Consider the following 14,143-nt stretch of genomic DNA (forward strand, 5'->3'; position numbering starts at 1 on the left):
AGAGTACAGATCTTGTACAAACTAAGTGCTAAGCTAATGTTAAATGAGGCTGAAAAACCCAAAACATCCTTTTGTGACTAAGTGATGGAGGATGAAGTTGTTCATGACAGGATATTTAAAAATAAAAGAGAATTTCAAAACGTCAAGTTCACACAGCTGTAACAGTAACACATTGTGCTAAAAAGCATGTTCTGGTATTAAAAAAAACCAAAACAACAGTGTGCACAAATACATTATTTGGTTTCAGCAGACAGCAAGCCCTTAGAGACTGAAAAAAACCCATTGTGCTTCATGGTATAAAGCCTGAGTCAGAGACATCTCCATCAAGCTATGTACTGTAGAACAGTAAGTTCCTTGGTGATGTCCTTGCAGAGAGGATGGCAATTCTAACAGAGGAGGAGATAAACAGCTAGGTGGGGAGGGGAAGAAAAGAGAGAGAGGGAGTACAGGAGAGTACAAGAGGAATAAAGGAATTAGAGGGATCTCTCTGGTCTATCTCATTGCACACCAACTGCTTCTGAAATGAAAACTAACTTTTGAGACCCTGTTGCTAAGATCCAAAACATCTATTAAAAGAAAAGGAAATAGTGAAAGAGAATAAAACTCAGAAGATGTAAGGACTTGCCATGAAGATTTGCTGTTACTTTGAAAAGGTCAACACCTTAAAGAACAAAATTCCCCACCATTTTCTAAGAAAATAGCCTTTCTCCTTTCTCCAATCTTCATACATATTTCTATTAAATGGACTACATTTACTGTACAGATAAATTTTATATTTAGATTAAATTCTCAGTCACCTTCAATTCAAACATCTAATGTTTCTAACAAATTATTCATACATTCTCTTGGCAAGCCAAATTCATCTATATCAACAGAAGAAAACAGACATGCAGAGGATTACCCACTTACAGTATTAGACCACAAGAACAACTCTCCTGAGCTGGAGAACAATACATACAAGTGTAAAGAAAGACCTCAATCATGCCTTTCATATTGTAATGAAACAGTAGGACAGAGTTTTCACTCCGTGAAGTTACTCTGATTTACACAGCCAAGAATATAACCACATTTTTCTAACCCTGATTTTTTCACATGTTCTATTAAAGGAAAACCAAGAGTCATGCTGAAAGAAACAAAAGTGGACACAACTTCAAGCGGTGGAGGGGAAGGTATGTTTTAAGAGCCCCGTACAAATACCAATCCAGCTCAGTGCTGGCAGCACACTCAACTCATTTTTCAGAGCCACTCGTATGGCCAGTTCAGCTATAATGAATCTAAGAACTAAAACTCATTAAAGTAGCAGAGATCACAATCTCTCCTGCAAAGATTCTTACAGATCTTGGTCCTGCAACCATTAATCAGTAACAATTCCCTTAAAGGTTTGCTTGAGTAATGATTCAGAGATAAAGACTAATTACAGTCCTCTTCCACTCAGATGCCAAAAGCATATAATTTGGTTGTGTTAATACATGATTTTAGAGTAAAAGTCAACTCTGATTATTTTTCAATATGGGAGCATGGGTGTATAGCCTAGATATATAATCTATCTTCATAGGCAAAGAAGATGAGTGCACTCCGTCCTACAAATGGTGTTTTTGTAGGGGATGAACTTCCTTGTGGACTTGCTTCCCCCCTCCGCTGACTAGAGAAAGTCTGGGGTAGTGGCTCAATTTTTCTGTGAGTGAATTGGCCGAGTTGCATGTCCCTTTTATCAGAGTGTTCAGTCTGTAAAAAATTTGGCTTCACAGCTGGACCCGACAAGGGTGACTACTATCTTCAGCTGTATTACAAAAGACAGCATGACACAATTTCCATGTTTAGATCATATTGAGAAAGTTAATTTAAAATTTTCAAGCATGGCAACTTCTTGCAAAAAGTTCAAATAAATTTCAACAACCTCTAGCTATGTCAAGACTGAAAACTACTATTAGGATAATTATTCATGGATAGTTTGTGCTTTAGGAGGAGGAAAAGTGAATAGAATAGGAATGTCATCTTTGTAAAGTAATTGTTTCTGGTTTTAGTTCTTAAATAAAAACTTCCATCTATCAAGGTCTCAGAGGGAAGCTGGGAGAATTATTACAAAGAGATAAGTAACAAGTAAAAAGTGTATGATAGAGACAGTAAAAATCTTCTGATCTCTGGTGACAGAGAAACATTTCTCTAGATTTTTGAGGAATAAGTGAAATGCAGATGCACCATGCAGTAGCAGATGCTATTGGTATGGTGCCTGAATATTAATAAATGCACCTGGTGCTTCCATGGGCCATAGTGACTTTTATCAGGGAACTGAAAAACACTCTGAGTACATTTGTCTTTCTAGAATGGTAGGATCTCACATGGCATTGAGCACTTCAAGCAATAGCATTTGAGTGTGTACAGCACAACACTAGAAGTGCTTAACAGCCTGGAGAATTTAGTCCTTTGGCCTCATTGCAACCTTGAAAGCAAAACAACAGAGTGATGTGAAGGGACTTTCAATAGCACAAACACAGTGTAAATGCAAAGACAGCCAGTGTGAGATTCCAGGGGATGTGTTGAAATGACACAGACCTGACACTGACTTACATGAGCTGATGTTTCTTGTATCACCGCTGCTATGATAACTAAACAAGCTGCATTGTCCTTAACTCCTCATCACAAGAGCTCAAACAGTTGGCCATCTGGGACTCTCACATGAGGCTAACCTGAATCCAACACATAGAAATGTCTAAAGCAGTAAAACATTGCCTTTTTGAAAACATGGTAGCCTGGAGACTTGTTGGGCTGTAAATGAGAACATTTTGGCATTGTGAAACAGCCTCCACAGTCAGATTCTCCAGGTAACTGCAGAACCCTCTGTAATGTTCTTTTAATTTTATTTTCTTTTTAATTCTGAACTATTAGTTCATATGACCTTCTGATAGCTATTTAAAACCTGTACATTTCCACAACCAACAAGAATCCAAACAATTTTGTTATAACTGTCTAACATACCTAGTCTCATACCATTATCACTGCCATAAACAGGACAAGTAACAGTTTATGACTCATAAAAAACACAACCATCTCAGCCTATTTTACATTAACATCGAGATGACATTAAACCTAAAACAAAAATGAAACCTATGTGGTAGCAAAAAGTAATAGAAAAGCCAATCCTTGGGAGAAAGAAATCATAAAAGCCCTCAAGCCACACAAGAAAATGAATTTGAAACAACATGGAGAGAGAGATATGGAGCAGGGGAAAGAAGATGTCATAAGGTGTGAGCCCGCTCCCTGCTCTTGTCAATCTGAAATTTGGGTGAGCCCTGTACTCCTCTGTTAATCTTATGAGGCCTGTGGCTGTATTCCTTCCTTCATGTTCATCTCCACTGAGGACCACATGGTCCTGTTCGCCAGTGGCTGGTGTCCTCTCCTGCTCTTTGACTGCCACCTGCCTTCCTTTTCTGTATTTAAAGCATTACATAATAAAACCATATGATGAAGAGGAGTTAAATGCCTGTCTTGGCTCACCCTCATAAAAGTTATTTCTGTTATGGGGCTTTCTCCCTTTCCTCTCCTTATCTGGCAAACTCAAAATGACTTGACATTTTCCATTGTGATTCTGCATGAGCTAATGGTAGTTTCTCAACACAGAGCTAGCAAGGGGTGAAACAGGGGTTCTGGATAAAGGCTACTGGTTGTGATGTAGCACCTGTGACCAAACAGCAGCAAATGATCTGTGGTCAGCAGTGCTACAGCACCAGCCCAGCCCAGCCAGGCTTCAGGCCACTGCTCAGAGCCAGCACTGATGAAAGACGAGGAGTGGGGGGAACCAAAGCAGGATCAGGAACAGAATGCCATGGAGAGAAAAAGTACTGCAGGGCTTACAGCACCCCTAAGACTGGGGAACCTGTGGTGCTCCCTATTGGGTTTCACAGTTCCAGGGACCCCCAAAGTAGCACAGTCAGAGGTTCAACACAAGGTAGGACTTAGTTCTTACTCTTGGTCATTACACACTCCTTTAGTCATTTTACTTTATTTACTTCTGAGAAATTTAGATAGGAGGCATTTTTTGTCTCAGTAGTGTAGCAGCACTGGCACTGACTGCAGGTTTGTGGGGACAGCAGCAGCACAAGTGTCTCTATTCTCCTATGTCTGTGGCTTTCCTGCATGGAAAAGTGGCATCTGCTCCATTCACAAACATTAATATCTCTGCTCAAAAGCCACCAACCTCTTTTGGCACTTGTAACATGGAGAATTCTCCTCCATGAAGCAAACCGAAGCCATTAAGTCATTTCACACAGACCAGTGAAGGCAGCACATATAAATGACTCTTAATCTAGCAAATCACGCAGCATGAATGACCTAAAGGTTAAAGTCTCTGTCTGCTATTATCTCTCCTGAAGTCAAAGCATTCCACTTGATAGGAGAGCAATTGTACATAGACCTGCAACACTGAATCATCCATTCAACAGAAACAGTTCAACACTTCTGAAGTGGAATTTGCACACAGATTTTACTGATTCACTGAAAGTATGTGTTTGGAGAACAAGGGAAACCTTTTCAAAAAGATTCAAAAGTGCTACCCTGTGGCAAGGAAATAAACAAATTAGGCTTACTTTGGGAAAAAAGGAGTACTAGAGTATCCTTGACATGACCAAAGTGCTATGGATGTGTAATTCCTCCTTACCTTACAAGGAGCTGAGGTGCAGGCACTCCATGGAGCATCCCTTTGGAAGTTATTCAGTTCCTGAGATAAGAAAGAGCAGTTTTACTTCAGCGCTCCTACAAACATCAAAGGTAACTTGGTTGAATTAAATAGCTTTGGCAGGATAAAATTAGTATGCAAAATATACAGACTGAATCAACCAGGTATGTCTACGCATAATTTCACTTACAATTCTCAAATATTAAAAAGACATCTCTGAAGAAGCCATCCTAAAAAAGCTTTATAAAATCTGCTCTTAGTTTTATAAAGTATGAGAAAGTCAACTATCAATAAAAGGCCAGAAATACTTCACAGCTAGAACTATGAGAAATATTCACATATTCACATGAAGCACCAGAATCTTTTTTTATCCTGTTCAGAGTATTGAAACATGCTTATCAGTGAAGAATCTGCAAAAAAAGAAATTTCCTGCCTTTTCATTCCAGTACAACCTTGCAACTCTTGATCCTTAACAGATTGACCAGAGTTTACAAAACTTTTGATGAGAATACACCAAACCAGAGTATATTTGCCTGGATGAGGCAAACATAAATCAAAATCACAAGGTACTCAGTGCAATGTGGGGCTTGACTGCACACTCCTGAGATGTTACTTATCTTGAGTTCACACTTCCAGTTAAAATCTTGGACAACTTCCTCTGATTATCTTTTGTTCTAATGCCATAATCTGATGTGAAATTTAGTGAAACAATAAAACACTTGGGTCAGTTTTTCCAGTTCTTATCTGCAATGTGCACAAGCTCCTACTGTGTAACCTGTATGTGGTGTCTGCAACCTGACTGCATTTAAACACTATCTGGGTCTAGCAAAGAAAAAATGCTCTGTAAGTACAGGAAGCCCCATAGGAATGCAACTGCCTGGTTCACTCACACAAAGCAAAAATGGATAGAGAAAAATTCATGGTATTTTTTCAACCATTTCCACTTCTGTGTAAGTATGAGAAAATAAATGCATTGTAAATATAGTCATGCTCTAGCTCTCTGAGGAACAAAGTAATAAATAAAATTAGAAACCAAAACTGGAAAGGCCTGTTGCTGTCTGGCTTTTCAGAGAACATTAGTGTTAGCAGCCAGGACTTCCCAATCACATCATATCACAAAATGACAAACTTCAAGACTACAGAGAAGCTGAGTAGCCAAAGTTACTTTCATCTGTTATTTTCTTTAATGAATAACAGTATCAAAGCCAGAAAAATATGACAGCAGCTGACAGTGTGGGTGGTGATATATAAAAATATGGAGAAAAGTATTCTAAGTATTTTTTTCCCTTAATATCCTACGAACCACATGTATATATCACATAAATGCTGGTGATCAAAATTAGTCAACATTGTAGCTCCCTACAACCTAAACAGGATATTTATAGACTGGATCCTTGAAGAGATCAAAACCCATGTCCTTGCCTCTGCTTTATTATTATGCCCAAAATTAAGATTTCTAACCCTGCCAATAACACATGGGGATGTTCTGCTGCTCATAATAAATGCCTTAATTTTTTTTTCTCTAAAAGATATTTTTTTCTGCATACAAGAGAAGGAGGAAAAGCCTGTGCAGCCTCAGTTTTGCTTTCTCAGACTATGTATTGTGACACGTGGTTGAAACTTACTCATGGGATAATTACATTCTGTTGTGCCCGAGGAGTTCCCTGCCTCATTCCTTGACATAGCAGCACCAAGGAATAACGAACTAATGTTACAGTGAACAACTGGGGTATTCCCACAACTGTTTAGGTGCATGTGTGTAAATGCATAAACAAACACACAACAGCTGTTCTGAACCACAGCCATGAAAGTTCAGTGTTAGCAAGAGTAATTGCATCTTTAAAGTCATGGAACCATCCTTTTTTAGTAGTGATGACTTCTTGGCAATTAATTAATTCATCAAAACTTGGTATGCACTTCATGAATCTCTGAATAAGATGCACTATAATAATGGTGGACAGTAAGTACCAACTCTTTAAAATACTCTAGTGCTGTGTACACTGACTACAGGGCTATTACAGCTGTTTCAGGGTTAAGATTTGCAAGAGGCAGGAGCTAACATGCAGGTAGAGCAGGCATTCAAACTGGGAAAACTTTGTCCCAGAGCACTTTGCTACATGCAAGCAACAATCAGGTTCAGTTATTATCATCATTGCTTACAGAGCAATTCCCCATTCAGAACACTTATCCCTCTATTCACCTCACAGCTACATTGTCACCCTCAATCCGCCCACACCGTGTGCACCACCAGGAAATGGGCAGCCAGGGGACACTGTAAATATGAATAACTCTTTCAGAACACTTATTCAGAAACTAAAAAATCACATGATTGTAAACAACATCATATTCTAAAAATTGCTTTTTAAAAGTTGCAGTAGCTTAAACACTCAAGGACAAAGCAAGAATCTGATAGAACTCCACAGCTGGATTTGATATCTTGAACACTCCATTTTATTTTGAAATTTGATTTTCTTCTTCAAATTAAGTTATCTGTTTATAAACGAGATCTAAAACCCTCCTGGGGTTAATCTAATAAGCACAAAATAAAAACCAAAAAGAGAAAAAGCACCTTCAAAGCTGATATTTGCTCAAAACCTGGAGCAGTTGCCATGGAAATCATATTCTTTTGATCCATAAATATCGTCAAAATAGCATGAGTATTTGAACCAGGTCCAGCTAGTTTGCAATAAGAAAATGAGAGGGAAATTAAAATGACAGAAGAAAAAAAAAGAGGATAAGAATCTCAAAAAAGGTTACCTCCTCTTTTCAAGCTTTCTTCCTAAGTCTGTGTTTTCCAAATATTAATTTTAATCATTATTTAAAGATAATTTAAAGTGCTGAACAGGCAAAAGATTTAAACAAAGAGACCAAATAAAGGGCAAGATTGTTAAATATTGCTTAACATATTAGCAGTGTGAATACTGCGTGCAGTTATTACTTGTACACAGTCAAGAAAATATTATTGAACCTGAACACACCTGCATTTAGACTCGTGAATACATAATTTAACTCAGAAGAGTTAGTAATCTTTTTAAGTACTCAAGAATCTTTGCCATAAAGTAAAGGCTACATGGCACAGTCATAAACCCCTTAGAAATGTAGAGATGATGGGGAAGACTTCACCACACAACTCGGTCATTACACTCCACACCAGCAAGAGAGTTTGTCTTACATGCACAGATTCTACCTCCAGTCTTAAAACACTTCCCCCTCAACTCCATTTTGCACTTTCACTGCCTTAATTATGACCAGGAACGAGCTTAAGAATTGGCTGCACTTTTTTTGTTAATACAAACGATCATAACTGAGGAAAGTCAGCTTAAGTGAGTCAATGCTACAGGGGGTGTCACACCACACTTCCCAGGAGTGAGCAGCACACCTCTAAGTGTGCCAAGGATCAGTGATGTCTCTGGCCATGACTGTGGGGTAGGGCAGTGTACCATGGCAAGAAACTGGCACCTGGAAACTGACAGAGATGATTGGAAATTTTACCTCTATTCCATGCTCAGTTTCTATAGCTTAGCCAGGTAAACCAAGTCCGGGAGACCTTGACTGTCTGCAGGATAACTCATTACTTCCTGTTTTACTTCAAGAACTGGAACAACTGAGCTTAGATTTCCAATCTCTGGATAGTAGTTGAAGATGGGGATGGCTCAAAAAAGGCAAGTTTATATGGCCTAGTGTTATTTGGAAAAGTAGAAACTTACACCTTGTGCTCCTCTCACCTCCTTGCAGCCCAGCTTCCGGCACAGGAAGAGCTTAAGGATAATTCAGAATTTGCTGGGACGCATTATTGGAGAACACACTGGAGAACAGCTATGGTAACTCCTTTTCCAAGCAAAGTCTGAAGGCAGGAGGAATTCTTTTCTCTACTTTGAAATCATACTTACAAAAATAATGTTGTGTGACCTGCTTCATCCTGCAATCTCACAGGTTTCCTCAGACACTGCTTGCAAAATAACTTTGAGAATGAAAGAGTTATTTTTCATTCACTGAACTGGCAATAGTGTAAAAGATGTTATATTTTTTTTTTTTTTTTTTCAGAAGAAAGTTGCTGCTTACCAGGTCATATTTTAGCTTACAAAATGGTGTTCCATTGGGGTGAAATAAGATCAGTAATTGCTGCCTTACAGCACAACCTACTAGAACAGGAAGGGGTTTGTGAAAAGCAAATATCTTTCTCAGTGCTATACCAGAAGAGATGTCTAAAAAGCCTTTACCTCCAGTTGTATAAATTCTTTCTTTAAAGATACTGCCTTTAGAGCCAAAGGGCTGTGGTGATGAGTATGGTCAAAACAAAGAAAAAACTTACATTGAAATATAAGGTCAAGCCACTAAACCGTCCAAGCTTAGGGGTAAAACATACAAGCAAACAAATTGAAAACCCACACAGTTTGCTCAGCTACACAAAAAAATATGATAAAAAAGAAAATTATAAATAGACACCTGAAATAAAATGTAAAAATAGCCCTGAGAACTGAAATTAGCTACTTAGCCATTAGCTCAATGTAGCTATTTTATTGATGATGGTGTATCACAATGATCAAGTTGCTTAAAACTGCCTGGCCTTTGTAAAATGATTTAAATAATATTTTTCAAGAAAAAGAGAAAAAAAGAAGTCAGCCTTACAAAACAGATTTGTTAAGAAACCAATCTCTCACTTGTCATCTAAGAATTATTTTATAATATAATGTCTTCTTCATCTTACATCTGAGATCAGTACAATGAGAAAGTTGTTACCTCTCAAAAAATTAGATATGTAGAAGAGAAAATCATAAACACCTACATTACAAAATATTTCAGATGTTTTAGTGGAGGCCCAAGTAAGTTAGACACTATTTATGACGTCTTTCTTTGCTGTAACGAAGTCCTGGTTAACACCTGAGTAAGAAAACTGCCATCACCTGTCCCCCTTGCTTTCCTTCCTGCACACTTGGTAACATCCTTTCAGGCAGTCTCAAAGATTCAAAGGCACTTTCTGCTTCTTCAGTCATCGACAAGTGCCTGAAGGTGTTGGGAGGCAGCAGAGACAGGCAGGGCTGGACAGGATGAAGACAACAACTGGCACTGGGGCGATGGCTCAGCTGGGAACACCCAGCACAGGCTGAGCTGCCACTGCCCACACCTCAGAGCAAAGGACAGGGGCCATCAGTGCCATGAACAGAGCCAGGCAACAGCAAAGGACACCAGTCATCAGTGGCTGTATCTATGTACATGCACTACTTCCTGTTTCACGAGGCAGCTGAAATATTCATGATGAAGGTGAGTGATTTGTAGTCACTGCTTTGTTTGGAACAAAGATATCCCATAGATTTCTCTGGAAACAGCTGCATGCTTTTACCAAATTTATACTGGCCATCAGGGGATAAAAAAAGAAGGAAGAAAAGCCAGGTTCCATGTAAAATGTTATTTCAGGATCAGTCAAAGGAACATCTGAATGCAAATTTATTTTCATCAAGGACAGGAGCATCCATCAAAGGATGAGATTAAATAACTCCATAATAGCTAAACAGCAAATAAAGATATATTTAATACAAGCAGATGTTTTCCCTATTACTTAAAGGTGAAATAATTTTTCTAAAATTCTGAAGCAATTAGTCCCCAGATTAATAAAGACAATGGGTCTGGGACTGGGTCACAGTCCTGCAATCCAATATATACAGCAGCATATGTATGAGAACAGATTTTGTGTGCAAGTTCACACAGTTCACACACCAGGATCGTTCTTTACAATTTTTATCCCCATCCTGTACATTTTTTTTACCTTTGAAACCAGTAAAACTTATGCACCAGTGTTCCAGGAAATTAACTACAGCTTTTTTGACTGGAAGGTCCTACGTGCAAATATGCTGCAAATAAAATCTGTTTGGTGCATTAGTGAGAGCTCCCTGTTGGCTTTCCATATTTTGACACTTCTTTTCAAAAAGGAATACAGAAATAAAATATTTTCAAAAGTATGTGCCTCATAGAGTTCCTTGAGGCATGTGTTATCTCACTGCTACATATTCCTTGGCATATGCTTTTTTTTAATAAGAAGTTCCTGAACAAACACAGTATCTTTTGTTCAGCAAAAGAAAAACAAATTATTCCCATTCCATTTGCACTGTGTGACTGTTGCATAGAAAATCAGACTACAAGTTGCTTTCTTTCTATAGAGAGGCAGGCCCAAAAAGCAGATCTTTAGGCAGGCTGACTTGTTGTGCTAAGGAACCCTTAGGTAGGTGTAAATTAGTCAGAAAATGGTTGTAGATGGTAAGGAACTGCAGCACATACAAGTTCATGTACTATAACCAAAAATTATCTATAAGGAAACATAGCTAAAGAATAGAAGTATAAATTAAATGTGATCTGCAAAAGATGTTTTCAGTTTTCTCTACACCTACAGCTTTCCCAGTACCCATAAAGCACAGCTGGAGCAGGCTTGGAACAAGGCAACACCATTCAGCTGCTCCCCACAAACTCCCTCCTCCAAAATCTGGCAGTCCTGATAAGTCTTTGCTCATTTCCCATCCAAAAATGTGCTAAGATTTTGCTTTGTACTCCCCATACAATAGACCCCCAGTATCTTTACTTTCAAAAGGTCTATGGAAGATATTTTATTTTTTAAAGAGAGACAGGTACACACACCTGATCTAAATTGTTCCTGAGAACAGTTATCACTAGGCTCTCTTCACTTTGCTCTTTCCCACTCAGTTCTGTATTTGAAGTCCTACCCAATAAACAAGCCAGGGAAAGCTGCTGCTTCCTTCTGCTTTGCAGTGTCAAGAATCCCTTCTCCTGGTACAGTAAAACAGCATATAATCAAAAGGTGTGTGACACTCCAATGGCCACCTTCATCTTTCACCACCTAAAGTTTGTTGCCACCAAGGCAGACAGTGTAGGAATCCACACCCAAGGAGCAGCACCAGAGGCTACAGAGACAAAAGACTCCCTGGCTCACTCAACAGGATCACAAGGCTGCAGGGACCCCAGGCCAGCCTCCTGCTCAAAGCATGACACACTTAATACACTCTTCCCGTGACTGAATTCTCTGCCTTGATAACTGGAAAACACCAGCCATGCTGGCTCCCACAGAAGCAGACACACACAAACTTCTGCACAGTTCTGAGGTTTTCTTTTATTCATTTATTTATGAGGATGGGGAGAATTTGAAAGTATTCCAGACCAAATTTTTCTTTAATTTCCATTCCTTGCAAGCCTAATGATTTCAGTGTGGAATTTCCTGCAACTGTAATGAAATTAATCCTTTCCTTCAGAAAAAAAAATAAAAATCTGAGACTTCAACTAGGACTATAAAAAGAAAATCAACTATAAAAAAGTTCAACACATCCCCAGCATAGCAAAGCAATGAATGTATGCACCCTGTGAACAGGCACCTCCCCTTTCTCCAAAATTGTTTTCAGATTGTGGCCCCAGAAGAATATGGATTGTTTAAATAAAATTTGTCCCGAGAAAAGACTTTGAATTATGAATGGTGACAACATCCTAAGATTTTTAAAAATCTGATACAATTTTTCAAACAATAAATCTTGTTCTGTCAGAGGTTACTTAACATTATCAGTTTGAAACATCATTTTGAAACAGATCTTTTAGTTCTATCATTAAGTTCTCTGAAGTATTGCCTAACAATATAGAAGAAAGAAAAATTCTAAGTAGAAGCCATGAATTTAAAAATCCAAATCAGCTCTCACAGTGATTGAACAAAACCATCATAGAAATGCTTATTGGAAGTGACCCCAAAAGGTTATCTAAGTCTAACCTCCCACTATGAACTAGAGCAGAATCACCACTAAATCAGGTGAGTCTCCTCACAGTTTTCTTGAGAGCTTCCACGTTCACAGACTGCTGAATATCTGGGTAATCTCTCCCTGGGCTGCACTACTCTTCTAGCAAGTTTTATTTTAATCTCCCCAAAGTTCAACTTAAACCTCTCCCAACATGGTTTATGGCCATTATTCACCCCTGGTGAGGTTGCTCTGTAGTACAGGGCATAGTTGTGGGTGGCCCAATTCGAAAAGAATGCTCGGAAGCTTGGGAAGGTGCACTGAAGGACCAGCCCTGTGGACAAGGACCTCCAGCACATGATCCAACAGCAGAGGCTGGGGCACTTGGACTTACTCAGTCTGTTTGAGAAGAGGAGCAATTCAAAAGTGACTCCAAGCTTTGATGGTCAAGGCCCAGAGGTCTTTTGAAACCAATATTTCTTTGGTGCTACAACTTCTGGGGAAAAAAATTGGCCTCCACATTAACTCCTGGGGCACTGTGCTCATGGCTGTCCCCCAGCCCTGTCAGCCTGACAGGAGAGTCAGTTCTCAGCCCACCATTATCCAGTCTGTGGTTCCTGAGTTCTCACAGTCTGATAATTTTATTCTGAAGTTAGAAAATAATTCCAATTACTTACAAGTCCCAACAGAAGAATTAGCACAATGCTCCTGACATCCCAAAGGTGTCAATGCAATCACAAGAAACAATATAAACAGGCATGAATTAAAAGCTGTGAGCTTTCACAGACCACATTTAGAAAAAATTTCCTTCTGCATGATCAGCCTTGCTTTGTTAGGACTTTCTATAGAATTGTTACAACATCACTTTGTGTTATGCAAATAGTAGGAAAAAAACCCTAGAAAATCTTAAAAATAGGCCACTTGCATGATTTCCAAGTTTTATCATGAGAAAAATTTAAAAATATCAGTCACGCTAAGTGCCTTTTTTTTTAAATGTGCCTGTAATTGTTCTAAGGTCTGTTTATTTCTTCTGAGAGTTTCAGGAGGGCTTTTGTTAAAAGAGGAGATTTAAACTTGTTCAGTAAATCTGTTATGATTGTCTGAGCATTGTTAAACAATTCATCATATTGGCAATAAACATTTGCAGCACACACTAAAATGGTTCCATGGGACTTTATAATGGGATATGCTGAGAATACATATGAAGAATACCACCAAAAGAAATCCCATTAGCTTAACAAATTGCAAAACCAACTGCAATCACTTTTTTCTCTGTTGACGTAATATTTTTTTTCCCTAAAAACTAAGCAGTTGCTTCACAAACATTTCTTTTAAAGAAACAAAAATGTTTAACAGCAGGCAAGTTCAGATATTTAGATGCAGATGTCTGCACATCTCATCTGTTACTCCTCAGTATGGATGCAGGCTTCAAACCTTGAATGATATTTTGTGCTTTACAAGGTGAAAAACAGTGAGACACAGATGGAGCTTCCCTGCCTGAACTCTCTATTCCCCTTTGATTTCTGGTCAGCATTTTCAGCATAAAGGGGAATAGATGAACTTTGTGGGCTCGGAAGATCTGCAGACTGTGCACCTTTGTATGTGAGCAAGGCAGAGGGGAATAGGGGAGGAACTACAGCAGCCCATAAAACTAACTTCATCATGTGAATTATTTTTCTCTGGCACTATATACTCACTTCATCTTTCACCTCAGCACTCGGAGGGCAATGTCAAAGGGCTGCTCCTA

This window comes from Zosterops lateralis (assembly GCF_965231275.1).
Source record: "Zosterops lateralis genome assembly, chromosome: 9".
Lineage (NCBI taxonomy): Eukaryota > Metazoa > Chordata > Aves > Passeriformes > Zosteropidae > Zosterops > Zosterops lateralis.